At 35.2% G+C, this 27,791-nt stretch overlaps 1 protein-coding gene across 1 annotated transcript in view; it reads right to left on the reverse strand.

Annotated features, from left to right (window-relative positions):
- The window catches only part of HTR2C (5-hydroxytryptamine receptor 2C), a 295,563-nt gene that overhangs the window by 265,124 nt on the left and 2,648 nt on the right, over positions 1-27,791 (reverse strand). The window contains exon 2 of the mRNA XM_078063980.1: positions 5,857-5,918. The gene's annotated coding sequence lies outside the window, so the exon portion shown is untranslated. The remainder of the gene's footprint in view (positions 1-5,856; positions 5,919-27,791) is intronic.

Raw genomic sequence — 27,791 nt, forward strand, 5'->3', positions numbered from 1 at the left:
TGTGCTAGGTGCTAAAAATACAATATTCAGCAAAAGCAAATACTGTCCCTGATCTCATGAAGTTCACATCTAGTGGAGGAGATAGCAATATCTAATCGCAAACATAATGTATAATTATAAACTGCAATAAGTGCTATGATGGAAAGCTATACAATGTTGTCTATGAAGGTATATAACATAGGAAGCTGACCTAACATGGGGGGTAAGGTGGGGACGAAGGCTTCCCTGTTCTCAGAAGAAATATCTTTTAGGCTGGGCTTTAAAGGCTTAATAGGAGTTAACTGGTGGGGAATGTGAGTGTTAGGAAAGGTGGGAAATGCAAGGAAGTATTCACAACAGAAGCGAGAGCATGATGTGTTCAAGCAACTGGAAGTAGACATTTGTAGCTGAAGCATTCATGAGGGAGGTGAGGGGACATGGCAAAATATGGTACAGAAGAGGTGGACTGGGGCCAGATTAGGTTCTCTTATGAACCATAATAAAGATTTTGGTATTTATTCTAAGAGCAATAAGACTTGGGACAATGGGATTTGGGAGTGCAAATGTGTAATTGGGACAATTATTTAGAAGGCTGTTCCAGTACTCAGACAAGAGGTGATAGAAAGCCAAACCGGTACAAGGATGCTAGAAATGGAGCGAAGATATTCATAAGCTAAAGTTGACAGGAGTTAATGATGAAATTGGTTATGGGGCATAACGGATAGGAAGATGTTCAAGGATGACTGACAGTTTCTTGCCTAATCCAACCATCTAAATGACAAGGTCATTGCCAGTGATGCTAAGAAACTTGCCACACATGAGAGTATATTCTCATATAATCAAAACCCTATGAAGTCAATGAGAATGCTCAATGGCATGGCAATTACTTATGTAGAGATTTTAACTGATATATATTTTTAGAAAACATACCACGAATATGTGTTCTGATTTTCATATTTTGTTAGTATCTTTTTATTAGTTTAGTATTAGCTTACTAGTATCTCCAAAGATACAAATAAAGATACTTAGTTTTGAGAAAGCTAAATGAACAACGGTACCTAGATGTACAAAGAGAGAATATTTCACAAAGCGATTGTTAGCAAGCTCACATATACCATGTATTACTTGCCTGGGTCATGTGTTTAATTTTGGTGGGGGAAAAAGAATTTTCAAATAAGAGTAAAATGTGATAGAAACAATGCAAATATGCAAATATTCATTTCATAAAACACGTAAAAAATTTGTATCATTAAAATATCTGCACTTTATTTGAAAGATATGTGTCATTTCTAAAATGAGGGCCATATGCACTAAAGTTAAGACTAACAAATATTTTAGAAGCGTGAAATAAAAAAAATCAACATTGTTTATGTCATAAACTCCTTGATAATGATAGCTTCTAATACAACATGTATTAACTTACTTGTTGTAGTTGCTTAAGTTACTCCCATATTTTATATTTCAGGAGATATGAGTATTTTCGAAATGTATAATTTAAAAGTGCAAGCATATTTTTGAAAGGCGTATGTTCAAAAACAGAAAACACACATAGAAAAAATTATTTTACTACCGTGATCTAGTATGAATGGACATGTAACTCTACTTTGAAACTGCTTGCCTAGTTACCTTTCCAAAATAAAATGAACTTTCACTTATTTTGAAAAGCTGAAATATTTTAGAATGTGGACATTCTCACCTATGTTGCCAACCTTGTTGATTTTGGTGCAGGCTCGTCAGGGTGAAAAATATGTATGGTATATAGTTTTCAAATTATCAATTCGCTCAATTGGATTATTAAAATCAATAAATATTTAAGTACTTAATTAATGCCATGTTTTTGAGTTCAATTGATTATTATAAAGGACTACTTAAATTTTTAAAATATATTTAAAATTTTTTTTAATTTAAATTCAATTTAGTTAACGTATAGTGTATTATTAGTTTCAGGGGTAGAATTTAGTGATTCATCAGTTGCACATAACAGTTGCTCATTACATCAAGGGCCCTCCTTAATGTCCATCACCCAATTACCCCTTCACCCCCCCACCTCCCCTCCAGCAACCCACAGTTTGTTTCCTAGAGTTAAGAGTCTCTTACAGGGGGTGCCTGGGTGGCTCAGTTGGTTAAGCATCTGCCTTTGGCTCAGCTCATGATCCTGGGGCCCTGGGATCCAGCCCCAAGTCAGGCTCCCCACTCAGCAGGGAGTCTGCTTCTCCTTCTCCCTCTGCCCCTCTCCCCACTCATGCTCACTGGCTCTCTCTTTCACATAAATAAATAATTTAAAGAAAGAGTCTCATGGTTTGCCTTCCTCTCTGTTTTCATCTTATTTTATTTTTCCTTCCCTTTCCCTATGTTCATCTGTTTTGTTTCTTAAATTCCACATTTGAGTGAAATCATATGGCATTTGTCTTTCTCTGACTAACGTATTTTACTTAGCGTAATACTCTCTAGTTCTATCCACGTCATTGCAAATGGCAAGATTTTATTCTTTTTGATGGCTGAGTAATATTCCTATATATATATATTTTCCTATACATACACACACACATCACACACATCTTAATTTTTAGAATAGTAATACAAGTAATACAAGTAAATACAAGTAAAAATTTTTAGAATAGTAATACAAGTAATACAAGTAAATACAAGTAAAAATTGTGAGGAATGTGGAATCATCTTATAAAGGCTTTGGTTTTCCTATGCTTTATATATATATATATATATATATATATATATATATATATACACGTATTCATTTACTAAAAAAGTGCCTGATTATCTTCCCAAGAAACTGTTATTTTATCATTGCTAGTACAATAGTTATTATTGAACTAATTATTGAATATATCATTAAATACATATTATGTGCAAGACACCATGTTGGTTCCTGTAGGTGATATAAAAGGCATATTCTCTGCAGGTAACACACATTTTAATACTCAATTCTGTACCCCTTTCATGAGTTTTGATTATGTATTATTTACTTTAACCAGATGAAGAGTTAAAGGGCAATAAAATGTATTTCATTATTTTATCAAATCCAAGAAATAAAATATCTGTGAATAAAACGAAAGCTACAATACACTGCAAAGTGAAATAATGACATTGTTTATCCACATAGGTAATATTTGATTTTTGTTATAGTCTATGTTTTCATTAAAGTAATTCGGTAACCTAAAGAACTTTATAATAATAGTTATATATCAGAGAACTCACATTGAAAAAAAAAAAAACTTCTGTTAAGTGAACTTGCATTTATTTGTAGCAACACAAAGTCACATAATTAAAAGTTTAAAAGATAAAGTTCTCAAATTGTTAATAAAGGTGTCAAAAAAGTAGCAAATATAAATCCTGTCATGACATTGTAGAACCAACATATGTACATTATTTCTTCATTTACATGAGCCCTTTCTGTGAAGAGGCTTTAAATGCTGATATGGTTTTACAGAAAAAAAGATAATATTTACCTTTAATACTTACTAATATTACTAACCTTATCCAGCTCAGGAGGAGCACAGTTGTCCAACTGATCATTTTTCACAGGAGACATTGAATACATTACCTAAATTATTACCTTAATGGTGATATATATTATATATATCTATATATATAATATATATCACGGTAGCAGAGGTAGCATTTAAGGAGGGCTTTAGGGAAGGTGTTACTAAGTTTGAATGATAGCTGGAGATAAATCAGCTCAACTGACTTTTATTTTTAAAGATCAATTGAATCATATATAGCTTAAAATAGTCACAGAAATCACCAGGGACCCACATTTCAAAAACTCAAAGAATGTGAGGTTGTGGATGTATACACATTATCATAAAACTCTTAGTACTCTTTTATGTACAGTGAGAATGAACATATTTAGTAACATTAACAAAATTATTTATGATAAATCACCAGACTCTAACTTTTTATATTAAGTATAATGAAGTATGTTGCACATCCATTTTTATGTCACCAACATGCCCTGATGAAGTCAGCCTTTTGGAGAAGTGAAGTAGGCAACAAGCTTACATACCTGCATGATGAGATTTGGGGCATGTTTTCTCTTTTGGCCAATCAAGGATTTCAATTGTTGGAGTCACATTTTCAATGTTAAAATGGGCCTCTCTCTGGATGGGGTAGTACTTGTAGATATTGCCAGTTTTGGATGAATTTGTGTATCAAATCTTTTCCAATTAACAGCTGGATAAGACCAAGGCGTCAACAGGCCTGCGTACCAAGGGGTGCAGGGGCCTTGTGGAATAACAAGGGGTACTCATTATGGAGACAATATGGTAAGGACAGAAGAGCGCTGAAAGGGAGATACTAAAAATGCAATTGGCTTACGTCACATTCTTCTAAGGCTGACCTTGGTCTTTAGTACCTTGTAGGGCCGTTGCTACCTTATGATGCCATTGATATATATGAGGTGGCCTTTGTGTGAGTGAGCACAATTTGAAGCTTGAGAGTGTAAACTTACCTGCGTGTCCACCTTAACCTATTTCACCAACGCAGTGAAAATACCTGTGGGAAAACTTGGATCTTCACAAAAGTATAATGAGTGACTTCCTGCGCACTCTCAGGACAGCTGCTGGGGCTCTTTAAGATTTTACATTTTACGCTTTTTGAATTTCATGTTTCCTTTATGGAAAGTTGCCTATAGCATCAAGAATTTTTTTTAATATATATTAAACAAAGGAAGCATAACCTTTGTCATCATCTTAAATGGTGAGTCATCAAATTACAAAACAGAACAATTTGATGCTGACCATTCTGACTATAATACATTTTAATGCAGCCATTTTGATGCAACTGTCTTGATGTACAATCCCTGTTTTCTTCTTTTATTTTTTGATCAGTAATAATATGTTCAGCAGACATTCCCAATCCTATTCCATCCTTTACCTCTCTCCAATTTGGATAGACTTCCACTTTATTTTGTATTATTTAACTTTTATGTAATGAGTATATATTAATTTTATACTAAAAGAGTGTTAAAATTTCATTGTAAAAGTAAGATAACCTCTATGATCATTATCCGTTCTTCCTCCAACACTATCATTCTAAAAACATTTTGTGGAGTTAAATACATGTTTATGACTTCGGGAACAATCAGAAATTTAATTGAGAATTCCCTGTGCAGTCTGGAGCTTAAAATAAGGGATCTAATTTTGACCTATTTTGCCTAACTTGTAGTAACATGCTTAAGAAACCTATAATATGCAGAGTGGTCCATTCTCTAGGTCAGTGTTTTTTGACATTTATAACAGGGAGCCCGATGTGGGATTCGATCTCAGGACCCTGGGATGGTCACCTGAGCCGAAGGCAGCCGCTTAACTGGCTGAGCCACACAGGTGCCCTTGATACCGCCTTTTGAGAAACAAAGTTCTCAGTCTCCCCTCCTACTCCTCCTGAGATTTTTAGATCTATCCATCAAGAATATTTTTATGGACTTCGCTTTCAAAAATTTGTGATAGGAAAACAATAGCTGGATTTTCTATGGCCTAATCTCAGATATGAGTTTGTTTCTGAAAGAGAAAACTTCAAAATCATATTTTGTCTTCATTAGTCTAATTGTTCTTATTTATGCCATCTTATTGATATTTCTTTAGTATAAAGTCAGGGTGGCGATTAAACACTTCGGCAAAGGTGTCTGCTTACCACATTATTTGGTAATAAAATAGGCTGAGTTTTTCTTAGGTTGCATTAAAATGTTGTGTACCAATTAAATAATTTTCTTTTTCAGATATGCTAAGTCATTAATGGAAATTTTTTACTAGTTCAGAAATAAGTCTACATTACCAAAATAATAAGAATCCCCTAACTATAATGGTTGAATATTACTGCAAAATGAGAGTCCCATAGCATGTTTATGGATATACTTACAATTATTTTTGAAGGACGGTGAAGGTTGGCCTATAGATGCTCATGGATATTGGATGATATCCCTGAAAACAAACATTTAGAAAAATGCAATGAGAACTCTATAAGTAAAGTGCTATTTAGAATAACTATTTATACTATTCATGTATAAAGCATAGCTGAAAAGTAATGAGGCTGATATCTATAAGCACCAGAAGACAGTTTCATTTATATAAAATTAATGTAAAAAAATCCAAACATTAGTACAGCAGCTCAAAAAGAAAATTAAATATCAGTTAAGTATTATAAATGAACCAGCAAAATCATAATTCAAATATTAAGTTAAAACATTATTTCACATAAAATCATTACAGACCAGAATTAGTTAAATGATACTAGAAGTTGGAAGGAGAAGTTTGAAAAAATCACCATTTCAGTATCAATTATTTTAAAAGTATCAATTGACAGCATTTATTTTGAGATTCGAAAACAAAATTAATACAAATATTAGCCAGCTACATTTGTAGGACAAAGAAATTTGCTGTAACAAAGTTAATATTTAACATGTTTTAAACATAAGAAGTTCCCTAAAACACATAAAACATGACCAAAAAGTTTTAAATACACAGATTTTCTTAAAATATAAATCTGTGGGAACCCACTCAGAACCCCAGAGTTGGTATAAAGCTTATTTTAAGTTGAAGACATCTTGAGATTCAACATATGCAGAAAAAAACCTCCTCTGACTAAAAGAGGAGGCTTTTTGACTAAAAGCTGCAATTTCTTGGGAATGAGGCTACCAGAAATGCCCTCTCCATGGAACTGTATGGCTCTGGAGGAGATGGAAAGACCACTCGTACCTGTACTTGTATAGACAAACACTATCACAAGCTTATCTCTTGTCTGTTCTCTTAAAAATCCATTTGTCTTTCCTAAAGAAACGTATTTGTTTATCCCAGAGAAGTTGTTCCTCACTCCTCCCTTATCCCCACGAAGTTAGGTATGTAAGTCTTTAACTTTACCATTAAACAGCCAGCTACTTTTTTTTGTTGGCCTCATATGTATATGAAATAAAACTTTTCCTCCTGTTAATCTCTTGCTTGTCAGTTTAATTTGCAGTTCTCGGTAACAGAGTCCAACAGGGTAGAGGAAAAATTTTTCCTCCCCTACAAAACTAATTCTTCCATTGGTTCAAGTAAATAAAATCAGATAATGTAAAGACCACTAGAGTTATAAGAAATACATAAGAAATGTTAATTATCATATTATTTGAAGACATTAAAATATTTTTAGCTCACAAATTTATCAATATAAGTCAATATATCTGATGCATAGTATAAAATACTTATGCAATAAATTTTAAAGCCACAATTTAAATAATTTAATGTCACTACCCTTTTAATCATTCAAGAGACAACAGACTATAACAGCAAATTGGTTTTTTTTTTCATTCCTTAATGAAAGAGCAAATAAAGAGTAAATAAAAGTAAAGGAAGAGTAGTTCTGACTTCAAATTAGTGAAAAATAACATGGGTAAAAGCTGTTATATTAATCTAAATGTCAGAAAACACACTTAATATTATAAATTTGCACTCGCATTTTCTTGTCTCTCTTACAGCTCTAAATAATACAAAGATTTATGAAATAAATATGTGAGAACACATGATCACATTAAACTTCTATTTTCACCAAATGATAGGGGATCTATAGTAAATAAAAAGAATTTCTTCATGAAAAAGGATATAAAACTGGTTCTACCTAGTATATTTCAAGAAGCAGAGGTACAAAGTTAATAATCTTTGAGCAATGATGAGATTCCACGCTTGCTGAAGAAGCTGGTGGCCAAGTTATTAGTCTGTACAATAAAAATTAAACAAAGAAATGCAGGAAAGCATGAAATCATTTCAGTACACAGTAATGAGCTATCCTACCTGCTTAATACTGTAGCTCAGTACATAGTACTGTTCTACCTGCTTAATACTTAATATCGTAGCTCCCACTTAACAGAAGTACCCTTGCAAGGAATAAAACATTTGTGGTCAGAGAACTGCTGCCAAAGGAATTACAGCCCCCTAGTGGTTAACTGTGACAATTGCAGTCAGAACATTGAGCTATGACTGTGATTGTGCCATTTATTTATGAAGGATTTATTTATTGCAGGTTTCCACACCCCCTTGGGGGGAGGATTGAGATACAATGAAGCATTTCTGTTCCTTCATAAAAAAAACAATCAATCTTATAGTTTAAAAAATTACATCTAGGGGTGCCTGGGTGGCTCAGTGGTTAAGCGTCTGCCTTCGGCTCAGGTCACGGTCCCAGGATCCTGGGATCGAGCCCCTCATCGGGCTCCCTGCTCGGCGGGAAGCCTGCTTCTCCCTCTCCCACTCCCCCTGCTTGTGTTCCTGCTCTCGCTATCTCTCTCTGTCAAATAAATAAATAAATAAATAAATCTAAAAAAATAAAAATAAAAAATTACTTCTGGATCTATCAACTGAAAATATATTTTCTGGTGTTTCCAACATTTTTGCATACATTTCTAAAATTTTAATTAATTTTGAAGAAATCTGGAATACCCTAGGCAAAATTAAAACTTTTTTTCAATTTCTCTCTCTCTCTTTAGCCCCACTTGCTTTGCCTCTGCCCCACAACCATGGCATTTTTATAATAATTTTTTGCATCTACCATACATTCTCAGTCTTTTTCTTTCAGTCATTTATATCATAAATCTGAGGTATATTTTATTATCAACATTCTGTCATTTCCAGTTTCTATCCGTCTTGCTGAACTGTTATCTTTAAAATTCCCCCATGACTGATAGATTTTTCTGCTTTGTAGGCTAGTGACTCTAGATAGAAAAGAAAGATGGCCACAACCTAGCTCTATGTATTAATCCAAACACTATGTAATTCTCTCCTACAAAAATAGTGCATACACTGTCTTTCAATTTCACACATGCAGTCCTATTACTTCTGGTGCTATTTATAACTGATTTATAAAGTGACATTAAGGGCAATTTTGTGGATGTTCAAGACAGATTTTATCTTACCTTTCCTACAAAAATTATTGTTATTTTGCTTTCAGCCTACCCTGAGAAAGAATATTATAAAACAGTAGTTTCAATTCAAAATCATGTTTTAAAAGTCATAAGAATCCTGTGAAGATTTAATGGATAAGTTTGCTGCTTTATTTCTCCTCAGTTGAAATTACAGGGAAAAAGCAGGCATTTAAAGTAGAAGGTCTATCAAAGAAATGCCTATCTTATGGTGGCTAAGAGTCATCATTAAAATGCCAGTACTCAATCCTGAGTAGAAGGAATACATTACAAAAGAGCTTAATTTACTTCTTCGGAAAGGCATGGATATTTCATATTTAAAAAGAAGGAGGCCATCTTTCATTCAAATATGATCACATTCAAACACAATGGTCACCCTTTACTGACTACTTTGACTTTTAAAAAATCTACTGTAATGAAGTATGACTTACATATAATAAAATGTACATTTTAAATATAGTTCGCCCAGTTTTGATGAAGATAATACACACCTGTGCAGTCCCACGCCAATGAAGATATAGAATGTTTCTGTCCTCCTCTTCCTTGTAGTCACCCCCCACCAACTCAAAGCAACCATTTTCTTACTTCTATCACTTTAGATTATTTTAGCCAGTTCTAGAAGTTCATACAAATGAAATCATAAGGTATGTTCTTCTCCTTTTGTATGTCTTCGACCCTTTGTTCAAAACATTTTTTCTGTCTTTTACTGAGTCTATTAGCAGACTATTTAAAGCACACATATCTCCTTGCCTTATCCTGTTGAATTATTCATTTAAATTTTCTTAACTTTCTCTTCAAGTTCATCGAACTTTCTAATACCACAATCTTTGTCTAATGTTTAAACTTACTGTGCTGTGTCAAAGAGAGCAATGGAGTGGGCTATTTGTGACACTCAGAACAGTGAATCACAAGTCCAGCAAATCATGGCAAAACAAAGGAGCAATTGCAAAAGACAAAATCACTGGAGAAGCTTTCAAACACAAAATAGTGCATTGTCGATTACATCCTCATATTTAGTACAATGCAAATAACAAAAACAATTATTTTGTATTGTGTATAAAGCTTATATGTTTCAGAAGAAGAAGATTAAAACGTGCATTTGGGGATGTAAATAGGACCTATTGATATATGTTATTAGATATTATGAGATTGATTGCTTTAAATGGGAAGCATATTAAATAATATCATATTTTGGGTAGAAGGCCCCAGTTTTTATCTTCAGGTTTCATGTACTTAAAATTGTTTTTTGATGTTGACAGCTAAAACGGATACCCATTGAGAGTTGCTACTAATGTGTTAGTCTACACCACTGTAAAAGAAAAATGCAAAGCCCATCAGAATGAAAGGCAATTTTCTTCATAAAAATCCTCTGAATAGGTGTAATTTTAGGGAAGTGTGTTCCATATTAGAGATTTAGGGAAAAAAAACAGATGGCAAGCTTGAATCAATTGCTTCTTATGACATTCAACAGCAAATAGCACACACCTAAAAGTTTTCTGATGTAAATGCCTCCTTTCTGGAAAGGATAGTCAAGTTTGGCAAGTGTTGATTGGATAGAATGGGAAAAATGAAAGAGATGGACTGGAAATAGAACTTTCCAGAGTTTGAAACTAAGGTTTCTGAAATCAACTGATTTTGAACAGGAGTACTTTGAGGATGTGTTCCTTTTTATTGATTTTGTGGTACTAAAATAAAAATTGAGTAACAAAAATATAGATGATAGAAACTCAGATACAAAATTTTATTACTGTCAGAAGTGTAAACAGAAATTAAGGATTTACCCAGATTAATCAAAACCGTATTACCTGAATCTACCTAATCTCATTTTCTTTGCCAACTCTTCTTAGTGTGAAACAACCTCTCTGGTATTCCCAGCAAGTACATCTGTCAAAAGTCTGCAGGTTCCAGAATAAGCAAATCTATAGAGACAGGAAGGATTTCTGGCTGGCTAGAGCTGGGGTGGGTCTGGGTGGGGGTGGAAGGTAAGGTAGTCAGGAGGGACGTGTACACAGGGTTTCTTTTGAGGATTATGAAAACATTCTAAATTGTGGCAGTGGTTATAGGGCTCTGTGAGTATACTAGAAACCATTGAATTGTATACTTTAACATGGATGATAAAACTGGTAAGAAAAGATTTGGGGTTGAATCCATGACCTCCAATGAAAAATCGGATCTTAAAATAACTTTGAAAGGTTGATTGTTCTCTTAAAAATATATTGGGAAATACATTAATTTCACATAATAATCATGTGATACATCTAACATTTATACATCTAAGAATCATATTTTAAATAAAAAAATAATAACGCTAATACCTACAGCTCTGCATGTGTAAACAAAATGTGTCAACATTTTGTAGTGATGTGGAAGCTGGGAGGGGGGGAACGTTAAAACAACCCTGAACTAGACAAACATAGTAAGACAACTAAAGCACAATGAAATCTTTTTTAATTGAATAAGATAGACTCAAAGGTCAATTTTTATCTGGCCTCTATCTCGCATCAGCAAATATTCAGTGTTTATGTATAATCAGAATAATGCAAACTTTTCTACTTGAGATGACTCTTTTTAAATCATTGATCTTAACACCAAACCATATATTCCAGTGACTTCTCTGGTGGGGAAAGTGCCAAGTCTCTAAGCATCCAATAAATAACCAAATAGAAGAAACTCTATACTTTATTATGGGCAAAAATTGTGTTTGAAACTTCATTTTAGCTCCTCCATTCACAGTTGATACTCATTACATGTTATTTGGTGGGGGTTCTGTACCTTGTCATGCAAGCTCATAGCTTCCTCTCAGCCCTCTTTTTGTTTAAATTATACTGGCATGTATACAGCTGGTGATTTTCATTAATTTTTTTTAAAGCAAACAAAGTCAGAATTCCGTTAAAAACTAGTGACAGATTCTAAATACTCTATAGGCTTTTGCTCGGAATAGCATTTGGAAACTGGTTCTTAAAATATTCTTAGATTGCAGGTGGATTTGTTTGGTATGTTTTATTTTTATTAGAAAACCAGTTAGTCACAATATTTATGCAACTGGAAGTGACAAGCTTCACCATAAAAATCACAGGAAAAACTCAATACAAAACATATTAACAAAATACCAAAAGAAAACATTTTAAAGTTATAGACAGGCATAAAATGGGAGCTTTAAACTTTGACAGTAGGCTTTGCATTTAAAATGCAATGCCATGTTTAAACTTGAGTTTGTCGAATTATGAGAATATATAACCAGTATAGATGAAATTAGATGAAAAGAGAACCATTTATTATGATATAAGAACAGGATGGAATTTCATGGAATCTGTACTCAAACGTTTCCTGTGTTATTATGACTGCCTTTTTTTCCTACTAAATGTGATCTGGGGGAACTGAAGGTAAATCTGTCTGGTCTTTTTTTTTATTGTTTATGGAGAGTTTATCACGAGCTAGCTTCCATGTATACATTATACATTACATCCTTAGAACAATCTTGCAAGGCACAAATTATCCTCATAAATGAGAATGCTCAGACCCTAAAACCTATGTAAACTGCTCTTCAAACTATTCTCCAAACTAAGCTTAGAACATTTACTTACTGTCTGGTAAAGAGTATATGGATAACAATATTAACTAATATTGACCAAATATAATAATACTCCTCATCTGATCTTAAACCCCATCTTCAAAAGCTTTATTTTTTTTTTTACCTTTACATACTCCAAATGCTCTTAAGAGACCTCTAATTAAATAATCTGTGTTAGGTTTTTGTTTTTTAATATTATGATTCATTTCTACCATTTTCCTATTTCGTTGCCAGTTACTATTATTAGATAACATTTTGCACACTTTTTCCATCTTTATTCCTATTAGTAAATAATGATTCCCTCACCTTTAAAAATAAACTGAAATCTTTGAAAACACACACATTCTTGATTTGTAGAAGTTGGCATATGACTTGTACCTCCTGATTGTTTTCCATTTATTTAGTTCTTTGCGAATATTGCCAGTGACTAAGTAAATGTTACACTGAGGGTATATTTTGGGCATGAGCACTTGGCATATTTTTAAGACTTAAGGCTGTTAATCAATGTGCCATGAAAAAAGTATACCCCTCTAGTGAGACAGACTTGGGCTTGATTCCTGGCTCCACCTCGCATTAGTTATGTGTTTGGGCACATGGCTTAAATTCTTTGTGTTTCCGTTTCCTATTTATTAGGGCTGTTGTGAAAATTACACGAGGGAATATATGTACTTTGTCAAAAGTGCTGACTAGGATGGGGGGTGGGGTCTCAATATTTGTTAATTCCTTTCCCTTCTTCTTCCTTTTTTACCAGAGGTACCCACGATTTCTTTCCTGAACCACATCCTGCCTCAGAGATTATGCTCTGTATTTCCTAGAAGGAATGGTAAATATAAGTAACAATTTCAGTAGCGTTGTAGTTTAAAATTTCTGACAAAAGGTTGAATCAATAGAAAATTGAAACCACTCAACAAAACCTACATTGCAGATTTTTTTGGGCTATGCATTTTCCTTCTGGTTACTGTTTCTGCCAGGGCACAATCCAAATGAAAGTTAATTGTTTAAAATTTGCTTACGAGTTATTGGAATGTTTCAATTTGGTTTCAAATCAATCCACTATATGCAAGGCATACATGTAAGTGAATAATGGAAGAAGAATCACAGAAGTAAACAGACTTCATTCTATAAAATGTACTTTATTTTTTTTTACCTTTTAGATCATACCATTGAACTCATTTGATTGTTCGTGTTATGATCACATCTTTCCCATACTCTGTAATTCACAGATTCATTGTCCTTAAAACCACATAAAGGTCACCGGTTTGTTTCCTTATAAAAATGACATAATGGATTAAAGCTGGAATTCTGTAGCTGGTGACTCATGCCTGCATTTGTGCAAGAGATGTAATTTATAGAAAGGAATCATCCAGCCTTGAGCTGTTTCAGACTTCAGTTGCTCTAGCAAATTAAAAATATAAAGGCTAGCATAAATAAATGCACACAGCCTGTCAACTGGTCAGTCATCTAATTTGAACCTCAAAAAATACTCTTGTCTTTTAATGATTCTTTTACTCTTGTTGTGAAAATATATATATATATATATATATATATATATATATAATGTATATCATATCATATACACATAGGGTCTCTTACCTATATCAGTAAGAATAAAAGCCATAATCTTAAAAGTATTCACATACTTGTACTAATTTTCTGATTATTGAAGCCAATAATGTAAATTCAGTTTCTATTTATTCTGGATTTATGAAGCATGACGTGATTCCCAAGGACAGTATGATGTAGTCAAAATTTTAAGGGCTTTCATTTACTGTGCCACATAGCCTTCAAGAGGCAGTAGACCATGGTGGAGAAGAACCTGATTTCAGATTTAAGAGATTTGGGTTCTCTTTGTAAGTTTTGCCAATAATTAGCTGTGGGACCTGGAACAAGTCAGGGACTTTCTCTAAGCCTTAGCTTATTTATTGCTGGAACGCAAGCAATAGTAAGTCTGTTACAAATGTTATCAGTATACTTTAGTTCTATTGCTTTATTAAAATGCTTAGTGTTAATGTGTAATGCTTTCAGAATGTCATCCTTGTATTTTGGAATTGTGAAGTACTTTGCTAATATTCCTAAAATATCAAGCTCTATGAATTATCTAATAATTATGAATGACTCTTTTAGTATTGAGAATTAATAGTCACTTGATATTCAGACAATTGACTTTATCTGAGAGTCTAATCTACAGCTCATCATTTACTTACTTAAGCCAAGGTATAATTCAGATATCTAAGGGCTTGCTAATAAGAAATAATTCATATGACTCCTACTTGTAAGAAGCCTATTATTTTCGCTTGCATTAGTCAACTAACTTAATCCATTACTAGACAAACAGAAGGTGCTGAACTCATGTTTGCTAATTTATTTTTTAAGTAAGTTAAGAGCAACAAGGTGGAACATGGATGACTCCAGGCTCATGGAGGTGTTTTTGCTTTTTACAAAAATATTATGCATCTGAGAAGTTCTGTGAGTCAGTAAAAAAGAGATTTGGTCACGATATGATTAGATGATAGTGAACAAGTCACCTGAGAGAGTTTATCTGAATTCATTTTCCTTCTTTGGGCTTTGGGGCAAAAAGGCATATCAACATTTTAATCCCATACAATTTCTTTTTTTTTTTTTTTGTCTACTCTATTTCCTGAAATTTCTCTAAGTTTAATTTAACAGTGACCTTCCCCCCGCCCCAAATCCTTTATGTAGGGCTCATATATTGGATCTCCAACTGGACTCCAAATTACCGGAGATCACAACATAAGTGTTGTTTCCTCTCCTGGGAGACCTTGGAGTACTCAGTCAAATGTACTGTTAAACAGAACCTTAGCAATAATTGAATGTAATAATGCATAAAGTTGGGGAAGAAAAACTGTTTCATTTTGAAGAATCTGAGAAAAATATGACTCTTAGATATTCCCCAAAGCTTTACATAATCAATGCTTACTGTTTGGACCTCTGTTCTTTTCTCTCTACAACATTCTCTCCCTTGGAAAGTTCTGAAATTTAGGTAAGCCAGAAGAGTATGGATTGGCCCAAACTCCTTTATCTCTAGGCTTGACTTGTCTCCAGAGATTCAATATCATATTTTCAGCTATCCGAAGAACATGTGATGGTGCATGTATATATTTCATTTTGCCAAATAAAATGTAAGTTCCTCCATGGTAGGAACCATATCACACAAAAACTGTTCGTTAAATGCTGGCTTGACAGTTCTGTGACTCTAAGAAAAAATGCTATATTCTCTGTCATGTTTTTACAATGTTGGTGTAATTCAGCTTCAAAAAATATTTTTAAAGTGATGATGATGATAGAAATCTAAACGATTGGGGCGCCTGGGTGGCTCAGTCGTTAAGCGTCTGCCTTCGGCTCAGGTCATGATCCCAGGGTCCTGGGATCGAGCCCCGCATCGGGCTCCCTGCTCGGCAGGAAGCCTGCTTCTCCCTCTCCCACTCCCCCTGCTTGTGTTCTCTCTCTCGCTGTGTCTCTCTCTGTCAAATAAATAAATAAAATCTTTAAAAAAAAAAAAAAGAAATCTAAACGATTATTCAGCTAGATCTAGAGTAGGCTTGAGTGCCACAGGTTAAAATCTGGCTGAGGACCAAAGTTTGAATAATTCTTTAAAAGTACTCTATGTCATCATAAATGGTATAACTTTAGATTCATTAAAGATAGTAATAAAGGAGCTAGATATCATTTTCAGGAGAAAGTAATTAGAAATCAAAATAGAACACAGAAAAAAGTCATGAACAAGTTATAAATGACCTTTCTTATTCTCTGTCCAACCATCTGTGGTCACCCTCAAAGACACCCTCAAGAGTTCTGAATACAAATACAGCAAATTGAATACTCCCCAAAAAAGAAAGGTTCTGATACAGGGGAAAAAAGATAATATGAAATGTAATTAAAGGCCTCGAGATGAGTATCTGCTCACAAATGTCCGTTTCTTTTGAAGCCCTTTATAAAGTAATAGCTTACATACCCAATTAAATCTAGGAATATATTAAAGGAAAAGACAATTTCTAATCATGAGGCTCAATCATAAACTAAGCATTGACAACACTGATATTTAGCAAGATATTAATGAACTTTTGTGGAGGGACTGTAGCTGTAGACAGTTTAATTTAAACTACCTAAAAATGGTTATGTTTAATTTGTGATCGAGAGCCAGTGATGCCTTAAATTTGCTTTAAGCGATAAAAGACAAAAAGAAGGGACATTTTCACTCGTTTAGTAGTCTTTAAATACTGAATCGTTTCACATTTAGGCCCTGAAGTAAAAGGAAAAGGGCAAGATCAAGATCCTAAGTGAGGTTTGGCTTTAGATTGTTTAAGGAATACTTAAGTAGTTGAAGAAGAGTTACGACAATTATCTTCTAGGCTGTAAAAATCAACTATGTGAGCATTATTATTTGAAGTGGATTTTCAGAACTACAAAACTGCTGGTATTTTCATAGACTGTAGCATTGGAAATGACCTTAGTAATCCATTCAGTCTGATTTACTTTTTTTTTTTTTTTAAGATTTTATTTATTTACTTGAGAGAGAGAATGAGAGAGAGAGAGAGAGCACATGAAAGGAGGGAGGGTCAGAGGGAGAAGCAGACTCCCTGCTGAGCAGGGAGCCCGATGCGGGACTCGATCCTGGGACTCCAGGATCATGACCTGAGCCGAAAGCAGTCGCTTAACCAACTGAGCCACCCAGGCGCCCCCTGATTTACTTTTTTAATAGGTGAGAACATAGAGGCTGATAAAAGACTAGAATGCAAGTCATTTAACTCTAAATTTGTACTCTAAAAACCTTTCCCCACAGTGCTTATGTGCTCTTACATATTAATTATTCAGCAAATATATATTGAAAGAACGCCCAATATGTAATGATGTATGCAGAGGGTAGTTGGGGTAGAGGTATAAACATGAATAATATATAATTTTGTCCTCTGTGATTTCCTAATCCAATAAGAAAGATAAGACTCAAATTAAAAAGTGAGATGATGTGTATAAAACCTTGGACACCGAGCCTGGCACCCAGGAGACAGATCTTGAAACCTAAAAAACAAAAAACAAACAAACAAAACCAAATGCAATAGAGTGTGCTAAGTGGCACGTAAGTAGCAGAATTAATGATGCCCATTTTTGTCCAGATTTGAAATTCAAATTTTACTATTCTTATGTACGTGGGTGTCAACCTGGATAATTTTTTAAAGATTTTATTTATTTAGAGAGAGAGAGAGCATGCGCGGGGTGGGGGAGGGGCAGAGGGAGAGAATCTCAAGCAGACTTCCCGCTGAGTGCGGAGCCTGACATGGGGCTCCATCCCACGACCCTGAGATCATGACCTGAGCTGAAATCAAGTCAGTCGCTTAACTGACTGAGCCACCCAGGTGCCCCAAACTAGATAATTTTTTTTTTTATGACCAGTAGTCCCTTTATACCGCATACACAAAATCGTAACACATTTTAATTTTACGTATTGTTTCTTGGCTTTATAATATGCATAATGCCCTTGGTCTCCTCCACAGCCCCACCTTAATTAAACAGTACATTTTTCTCTGAATTAAGAATGTGACTGTTTACAATTATTTCCTAATGTGGCCCATTACCTGCAGTTCATTACTTCATGACCCCCTTTGTGGTCTTTTTATTTCACCTTGACATTTGACAATTTGGCATCTTATTGCTATTAACCGTACATATGCTTTCCCCAGAAGTTGGGCAGCATGGTTTTGTGTGCATGGGAGATGTGCAGGGTTCAAACATGGAACTGGGGAGTCATATGAAGTGAACCTTAAGGCACTAAACCTAAGATTCTATAATCATGATGAGAATGTAAAGGGAGAAACTTTTGAGTAGCATTTTGTAAAAATAATTTAGACGCTATATTGATGGATTTAACTGAGAATACATGGAGAAAGGTGATCCAAGAATGACTCCAAGAGAGAAAGAACAAGCATTATTTCAATTTTCATTAAAAAGTAAAGAAATGTGGGAGGAGGGGTAGAGTATTTTTTTTAATTCTAACAATGTAAGTGTTGCCATAAATGTATTCTGTATTGTGCTACAGAAATGAATGTCCTTGGGCGCCTGGGTGGCTCAGTCGGTTAAGAGTCTGCCTTTGACTTAGGTCATGATCCCAGAGTCCTGGGATAGAGTCCCGCATGGGGCTCCCTCTTCAGCGGGGAGCCTGCTTCTCTTTCTGCCCCTTCCCCCTGCTCGTGCTTGCATGCGCGTGTGCGCTCTCCCTCTCTCTCTCTCGCAAAAATAAATAAATAAAAATACTTTTAAAAAAAGAAATAAATGTACTTTTATTTAGAAATAAATGTACTTTTATTTGATCTTGTTGCTTCATCTAAATCAAGAGACTCAGAATATCAATTATAGATATGAACACACTTGGCTGCTCTTCTGAAAATTGTATTTACCCAAAGTAAATACATGGTGCATGTGTATATTTCATTTAAAGTACAAAAGTAAGGTAAAGTACAAAACTAAGGTAAAAAAATAGCAAATTACTTTATAACAATGTATTATCTTCTTAGGTTTTCAATGGTTTTTAACTATTAAATCTAACTATTTTCATGTGAGTGGTAAAATATGTGAGAGTTCTCTCCATATTCTTTTCCCCATTTTGTATATTCATATAATTTGTCTCCAGATTTGTAACCTTAGGGATGTAAGTCACTTAACCTCAGTGGTTTCTGTGTTGGTTTGTAACAAAAAATTTAGTTTGAAGGATCCTTACAGAAAAATCACCTAGTACAACCCTCTCATTTTATAGTTGTAGAAACCGAGGCCCAAGCAAAACAAGCAACTGGTGCATTTTCCCTTCATTTTTCCCGAATAGGAATGTAGGAAGGGAAGAAGTTGATGTTGTCTATACAATAATTGCAGAACTGTATTGTTATTATTATTATTATTTGAGAGAGAGAGAGAGAGAGAGATAGAACACGAGCAGGTAGGAAGGGGCAGAGGGGGAGAGAGAGAGAGAGAATCTTAAGCACGCTCTACGTCTAGTGCAGAGCCCGACAGGGGGCTTGATCTCATGACCCTGAGATCATGACCTGAGCTGATATCAAGAGTCAGATGCTTAACTGGCTGAGCCACCCAGGCGCCCCGCAGAACTGTATTATTATATGGAATTGCCTTTTCGATCTAACAGGACTATTACCTTCTTCGGGGAAGTACTGTGTAATACGTGTATCACTTCTCTAACGTCCAGTGAAATATTAAGCATACGGTAGGCCCTCACAAACTACTTGCTGAAATTCCATAATTGTTACAAGCTTTTTATTCACCTTCATTATGTAGTTGACTGATTTGACAGATAAACATGGGTCATGAATTTTGTCAATCGATTTACAAAACATTTAGATAACTGGCTGAGGTTTGGTAGTAGAAGCAGGAAAAGTTGAAGTAGACCATTATCCCATGAGAGGAAGGTAATGAATGTTCAAACTAATGAATCAGCATGTGCTAACTTAAGAATATGGAAATCAAGAGTCATTGTATCAGACAGAAGGTATAACAGTGGTTGCCAGGGGTTTGGGATGGAGGGGAAATTGTTTGATGGGTATAGAGTTTCAGTTTTTAAAGATGCAAAGAATAACAAAGATGGATGGTGGTGATGGTTGCACAACTGAACTGTATACTTAAACATGGTTAAGAAGGTAACTTTTATGTTATGTGTATTTTACCACCATAAAAATGATTCAAAGCAAAAAGAAGTAACCATTTTAATAGAAGATATCTTCCAAAGCGGGGAAAAGAGTCATTATATCCATGAGAAGTTTTGGGGCTTATAATTCTACCATACATCAACAATTCTATCCATTTGTTTACAGTGTTTTTTTTTCAATAGGAATAGAAGCATGATGAAAAGACTAGAGAGGGGCGCCTGGGTGGCTCAGTTGGTTAAGCGACTGCCTTCGGCTCAGTTCATGATCCTGGAGTCCCTGGATCGAGTCCCGCATCGGGCTCCCTGCTTGGCGGGGAGTCTGCTTCTCCCTCTGACCCTCCTCGCTCTCATGCTCTCTCTCTCTCTAATAAATAAATGAAAAAATGTTAAAAAAAAAAAAAGAAAAGACTAGAGAAATAAGTCTATTGAGAAACTAGCTCATTTATGCTTTCTTAAAACTTGGTTTAAAAAAATTTTGTTGGAGAGATACCAGATCCTTCTTGTTTTACTTCCACCAAGAATAAAATCATCAGTTTCTCTCTGCATCTATTTTAGACTGACATTACATTTAATAATGTAAGATATGGAGGTATTAGCCCTTTGGGAATCAGTGACTAACCAGACAAAAAATTCTAGAACAATCTACCCACAAGCCACAAAGCATTAAAATAATTTTAACTGTTTTTCTAAGCTAAGATTTAAAAACACCTAACAGAGTCATGATTTTACCACTCATAGCAATTCATTAATAGGAACCTCTGAATTCCTATTATAAAAATGAGGCAATAAAGCTCTTGTGTACAAATTTATTTGCTGCAAAGGCATTTGGGAATTGTTATTTTAAAAAGAAAAAGTTCTGTTCCATTCTGAACCATCAACTCATACCACAAAATGAGTGTAGACCTTTGAGGTTACTAATTAAAAGCTAAAAAACAAAGGAATGTTACAGTCAGAATATGGAATTGATCCTAATCATTGATCATTACCTTTACCAGACATGTATATGGCCAACAGAACAGGGTGTCTCTTTCTCTCCTTTATATCTATCTATCTATCATCTATCTATCTATCTATCTTTTATTTTATAAAATATTTATATATATTTATAGTTACATATATTTCACTGTGAGTGAACTGAAAAATTAAAACTGTACATGATAGGGCTAAGCTTTAGCTATAAACTAGTTTAAGAAGATTTATAATTTCTTAATTGCTCCAAAATATGTTGAGAGAGATGACATGACATCATTTCAGAGAAATCTGTTTTTCTGTTTGATGCTTTGAGTTCTTAAATGTTATGTGCAGGTGTGCTAGAAATTCTACTCTATTTCTTTCTGTATCTTCTTTCACCTTTAACTACTGGAACATACATTCCTAGGAGGATGAATGGATGGATGGATATATAGATATAGATGTAAATATAGATATAGATTGATCATACGTATATAGCAATACAATTAATCAAGATATGTTAGTTGATTGCTTACTATGCGCAAGGAGTTTGCCATATATGTGGGCTGGTCAGCAAAGGCTTTATGCAAGAGGTGGGGCTTAAACCAGACCTTGAAGACCAGGTAGAATTTAGATAGGTTTAGGAGCGGGAGCACCAACCACAGTACTGAACCTTCCCATTTTACTCCAGAGTTTCTAGCAATAAATTATTGTTGAATTGCAAGTCATTAAAATGGAAGTAGTAAATGAAATAGTTTTTTTACCAATTAAAAAAAACAAAGCCTTTAAGCATACAGACTTTTTTGTCAGTATGTTCTTCTAAACTCTTCATTAACTTTACTTTAAGTACGGTACTCGGATCCAGTCTTTCTACCTGAGTTCAGATCAGTAAACTTAAAAATTGACAATTACTTTCTGCAGTACCTATTTTCCAAGCCATGGTTATCACATTATTTCTCCTGATGCTGGTGTGTAAAGGCAAATGGGATCAGACAACACTTCAATCCTCTCTGATACATGAGAAATAATTTTTAACGACCCTTCCGTTCCCTCCAGTCTCAGACCTCCAGGATTTCAATTTTCCTGTTTGAATTCTAAGTAGGCAACTGTATATAAAGGACTAAATTTGAATGGCCTTTGTCGTGGTGTGTCACATATAGGACAAACCACACACACTTAATGTGTCCAACTCACTGTCATGACACCTGACTCTTTCCAGTCATCCTCTGTACATAACAGCATTATTTCCCTGATTTTATTTCAGTCTTTAAATGGTCTCTCTAAGTCCCCTGAGCTTCACTCAGGCTTCCTGTCCCTCAGTCCCTCAGCATTAAAAGGACTTTCTCATTTGCTTTACTTTTTTCTTGATAGCCGAAGCTCCAGATGAAATGTTACATGCCTTTCTTATTACTTTGCCAAAGAGCATATTAATGATTAATGGACACTGTCAGTAATAATATCCTCATTTTAACAGGCAACTCTGTTCTATCCAAAGACTAGTGGCTACAGTATGAAAGATAAATTAGCCAATATCTAAACGGAGGCAGTAGAGTTTACTGCTTAACAGCATGGTCTCTGGAATCAAAACTGCCACATTTCAAGCCTGGTTTTGGTTAGTTAGTTAAAGTGGATTATTTAACTGCTTTGTTGTGCCTCAGTTTCCCCATCTGCAAATTGCAGATATTAGTTGTACCTTCTCATAGGGTAATTGTGAGACTTTACATGTGACTACATGTAAATCTCTTATAAATCTGTAGTATCTAGTAATTTTCAATAAATAACAGCTATTCTTATCACCTTTTATACCTCTTTTGTGAAGAATAATTATGTGCTAGCTTGGGCAAGTCTTCCTACCTCGATTATAGGAAGCTCTACCTGAAACTATTATGACTTTGATTACTGAGATAAAATGAGAGATACGTGAGTTTAAAATACACTTATAAAAAAATTTGAATGCTGTGACATTTACTCATAAGAATTTACTAATGACTTTAAAGACAACAGTCATTTTTTAGAAAAATGAAAAGATAAAGAGAACCCTAGTCGGTGTGGCCATTGCTATTCTTCTCTAGATAACAGTTGACATCACCTTTGGTTTTGGTAGTGTTTAATTTTTATTTTTAAAATTTTTATATTGAGCCTACCCCCCCCCCCCACATCCTGCATTTTAACGCTGAGTCAACTCTGAATGCTCACCTTCCCTTCCTCACTCCTAATCAAGCTGCTTCATTTTCTTTGGAAAGTTACATTCACTGCTCACTTTCATTCTTCCCAGGCTCAGCTAACCACCTTGTACAGTAGCTCAGGCTGCACCAAGGTGCCTCGAACTAACTCTCCATTCCCTGATTCCTTTATTGCTCACTCCTTTTATCAGAAATCTACTCCCTTTATAGTCCACCAGAGGATCCTTTGTTTTTATAGTCACCTCCACTGAAAAATGAGAAACATGTTTAAGAATTCAGGGCAGATGAAATGGCCTTTGCTGACCACCTATACACCCTCAACCTTGTTCCATGTGCCAAAAGAAACTCTGATAGAGGAGTATCGTTGGAGATGGGATGGGGAATAGGCTCATGAGACTACTTAATGGAAAATGGGTCAGAAGGCAAGTGTGGTTATTTTAATAACTAACTTGAAATGTATTAATAATAGTAGCCTGTTAAAAAGGATCCATTTTCAACATAAGGAAGGTTAAAGAAGTTGGTATGTGGAAGGCAAGGAACCAAAAGGAACCATGTAAGATACTGCAGAAAAGAGAAGACCATATTGGGGCCTGGATGGCTCAGTCGGTTAAGCATCTGCCTCAGCTCAGGTCATGACCACCAGGGTCCTGGGATCGAGTCCCGAGTTGGGCTCCCTGCACAGCAGAGAGCCTGCTTCTCCCTCTCCTTCTGCCTCTCCCCCTGCTTGTGCTCTCTCATTCTCTAACTCAAATTAAGAAATAAATAGAATCTTTTTTAAGAAAGTAAGAAGGCTATATCATGGATGAGATCTTTAGGATATAGAAGAAAATGAGATCCAGTGCACAGAGGGAGAAGTTAACTTTGGAGAAGAACAGGGGTTCTTATTTTTCCAAGGCAAAGCAAGAGAAGTAAGCACAGAAGTGATAAAGAAATGTCTAGAGGTAGAGGAGAGAGAAGCTACTAAAGATGACATCTTCCTTATACATCTCCTTTGCTTCTGTTTTCTCTGTACAGTGTGAAAGTAAAATTACTGAAATTAGGAGATTTGGGAGTGGAATACAGAAGTTGGCAAGAGTTGCAGAAGTGTGGAACATGTGTCTAGGGGTATAGGAAAGGGAGTTAACAGGTAAACTTGGCGTGTAAAAGGATTGCTAAGCAGCATTGAGGGCCCAGCTGAGGTTGGAGACTATAAATGTGTAGTTTTGTTAGTTTTCTCCAGTAATGCTCAGCAGTCAGAGTAGAAAATAGGACAGATTAGCCCAAAAGAATGGAGGTAAAAGGTGGGGGCAGTGTAAGGGCAATGAGGGGTGTAGTGTGTATTGGGTGATGATGAGAAACATCATGTCTGGCATAAGGGTCAGACTAGGAAGAAAATGAAGTGAAGCCAAGAGGGTGCCTGGGAAGTCTTGATGAGGTTGAAAAGCAGGTACAAAAGAAGTGAGGTGCGGAGGAGGTGGGTACTGAATGCCATAATCTGAGTGTAGTATTTCTGAACTTAAAATTTTAGAAAGTGATGTATTTCAGGTGTGTCCACGGGCCTGAAGACAATGGAAAAATAAGAGGTCAAGGAATTATGAGGCTAGACTATTATTTGGCAATCATCATAAATAATGAAGTCTCTAGAAAGTGGCAAGATTAAAAATGGACACTGGGGAGGGTATGTGTTCTGGTAAGCGCTGTGAATTGTGCAAGACTGTTGAATCTCAGATCTGTACCTCTGAAACAAATAATGCAATATATGTTAAGAAAGAAAAAAAGAAGAAGAAGAATATAGCAGGAGGGGAAGAATGAAGGGGGGGAAATTGGAGGGGGAGACGAACCATGAGAGACGATGGACTCTGAAAAACAAACTGAGGGTTCTAGAGGGGAGGGGGTTGGGAGGATGGGTTAGCCTGGTGATGGGTATTGAGGAGGGCACGTTCTGCATGGAGCACTGGGTGTTATGCACAAACAATGAATCATGGAACACTATATCTAAAACTAATGATGTAATGTATGGGGATTAACATAACAATAAAAAAAATAAAAAAAAAATGGACGATAAGAACGAACCAGGTGCCAAAAATTTCAATGGAGGTGTAGACAGCAGAGACAAGAAAGAAATATTGAAATGTTGTAAGCGTCAATAAGACATTATTTAAGTAAAAGTAGAAGAGAACGGTTCTAGTGTGTTGGAAGTTAAAAAAAAAGGGGGGGGGACTAGTGGAGAGATTCACCCATAGTGTTAAGCCCTTCCATACGGAAGAGTAATAAGACTCATGAAGTGGGGAGAAGCAGAGGATAAGAATTAATCCATCTCCACTTGAAGGATCTGTCAGGAAGCAGGAAAGCTTCTGTAGGAGTAATCCAAGTAGGAAAATTCCAGATTTTGGTTATGGCAAAGAGGTGGAGGAAGTGTTCAGTGAAAAAGCTGAGGATCTTTCCTTTCCAGTATGTTGCTGTCCAAAAGAACTTCCGGCAATGATGGAGATAGTCTGTATCTGCACTGTCCAAGAGGTAGTCACTAGCCACTTGTGGTTGTTGAGTAGCTAAAATGTGGTCTGTGAGACTGAGGGACTGAATTTATAATTTTACTTAATTTCAATTTCAATAGCCATATGTGGCTGGTGGCTGCTGTACCATGCAGTTCTAAAGTCTGTTCGACAGCTCTCAATACATTTATGCTTAGTTATTAATAGGTAATGACGAAAATAAGTTACCCCTGCTAAGTGGATGTTTGTATTTAAAGGAGACAGTGACTGAGGTTAAAGCAGGAAATTCCTGAATGTAGAATTTCAAGTGCTGCGGAAAACCATGAAGACTACTAATTTGGGGGCCAAAAGCCCTTTCTAGTGCTTCTCAAATTCAATCATGTAAACCGGTCCTCTGTGAACAAAGTTAACGCTAATGAATAAGATTGACTTTATGAAATGCCAACTATATATACAATCTTGTAATAAACAAGTATCTTAGTAAACTGCAGATGGCACAGTCTTAAACACAGCTGAAAGGAGGAAGGATTAGATGAAGTAGAGATGCTGGGTACAGGGAGGAAAAAAAAACATAATTAAGATTCCAGCTCATGTGCATCTTATTTGAACTCCTGCTTTTTTACTCTGTCATTTGTGTATAAAAATGTCAGAAATGACCGCCAAAGGGTTGTTGCGTGTGAGCATTAGATTAAATCTGCTAGTGACTGGCTAAATGATAGTGCAGCTTAACCTCTTGATGGATTTCAATGTGACTTGTTTAAAATGGAGATTACGAGGCTGTTTTGCAGCCATGTTGTCAGTATACGAGGAGGGCTTAAAATGTTTTGAAGAAAGCCACTGATGGATGGATCAGTTGAAACACTCATTGAGCTGGTGATTGGAGGTTTCTGAGATTCAAGAGTATACAAGTTATAGATAAAATAACATAGGTATACTGGAACAGTGACAAATAAATAATAATAATAAATATGCCTTTGTACAATAACTTAAAAATTTTAAATGCTTAATATCCATGTGCTTCGCAATAATCATATAGGATTAACATATTACATTAATACATAACATACTAATATATGTTATTTTATTACAATAATATATGTTATTAACTCCAACTTACAGTCAAGTTTTCCTAGTTTGCTCATGGCTATCCAGGCTGTTAGTGGTACCAATTTACTATTTCTTCCACTAGACAACACTAATCATTACCAGATGCTCTACTAAAATAATCTCAATACAAGCGCTATACATTCTCATTTTGTGAGGTATTTGACTGCTGTGAGAACTGGGTGGTAAGAGGTTCTTTGATGATAATGGCCAAATAGTCGGAAGCTTCTGGAGCCACTGTAACTTGGGACTTATTTGCCTGCAGGCTCAGAAAGTAGCCACCTCCTTCCATCTCAGGCCTTGAGCAATTGAATAAGAGTAGCTGAGGCTACTAATGTTGGTTTCGGACAATATCTTTCTCAAATTTTGTTTTAATTTTTCTGTTTCTTTTGAGGAGAGAGAAATAACGTTGACTTGAAGGAAATAACAGAATTCTTGCAGGCTTCAGATTATTATTCAGATTTAGGTATTCACCAGCTAAATGCAGAAATATTCCTAAATAATTAAATTCCAAATGGTAGTGATAATCCTGCAAATCTCCCATGATTTTAGAATTTATTTTCCAGAGGAGAAATCTACTACCTGTAAGCTGCTGGGGGTGAGATGCCCATGTTGCTTAAACCTTTAGTGGATCAGTCCAACATTATATCAGAGATGCTAGGTTTTTAAGATTTTACTTGTATTGTTAAAGAAATAAACATCTTTTCCCCAGGTACCCTTGAAAGCACAAATAAATATTTTTTATTCCACTGTCATAAATTAATCTACAAGAATACCTTGAGAGATGGAAGGAAAAAAATCCAATGTTACCAATAAAATGAGAATATCTTCCTTGTGTTAGGTCTTGCTATGAAGACCATGTGAAATAATGTATATATGTAATGTTCCTGGCTCCATGCCTGGCATCCAGTAGGTTCGCAAAAATGTCAGCTCTCACCTCTCTTCCCATGATTGCATACTGCAC

Source organism: Halichoerus grypus, chromosome X, assembly GCF_964656455.1.
Source record: "Halichoerus grypus chromosome X, mHalGry1.hap1.1, whole genome shotgun sequence".
In the NCBI taxonomy this organism is placed as follows: domain Eukaryota; kingdom Metazoa; phylum Chordata; class Mammalia; order Carnivora; family Phocidae; genus Halichoerus; species Halichoerus grypus.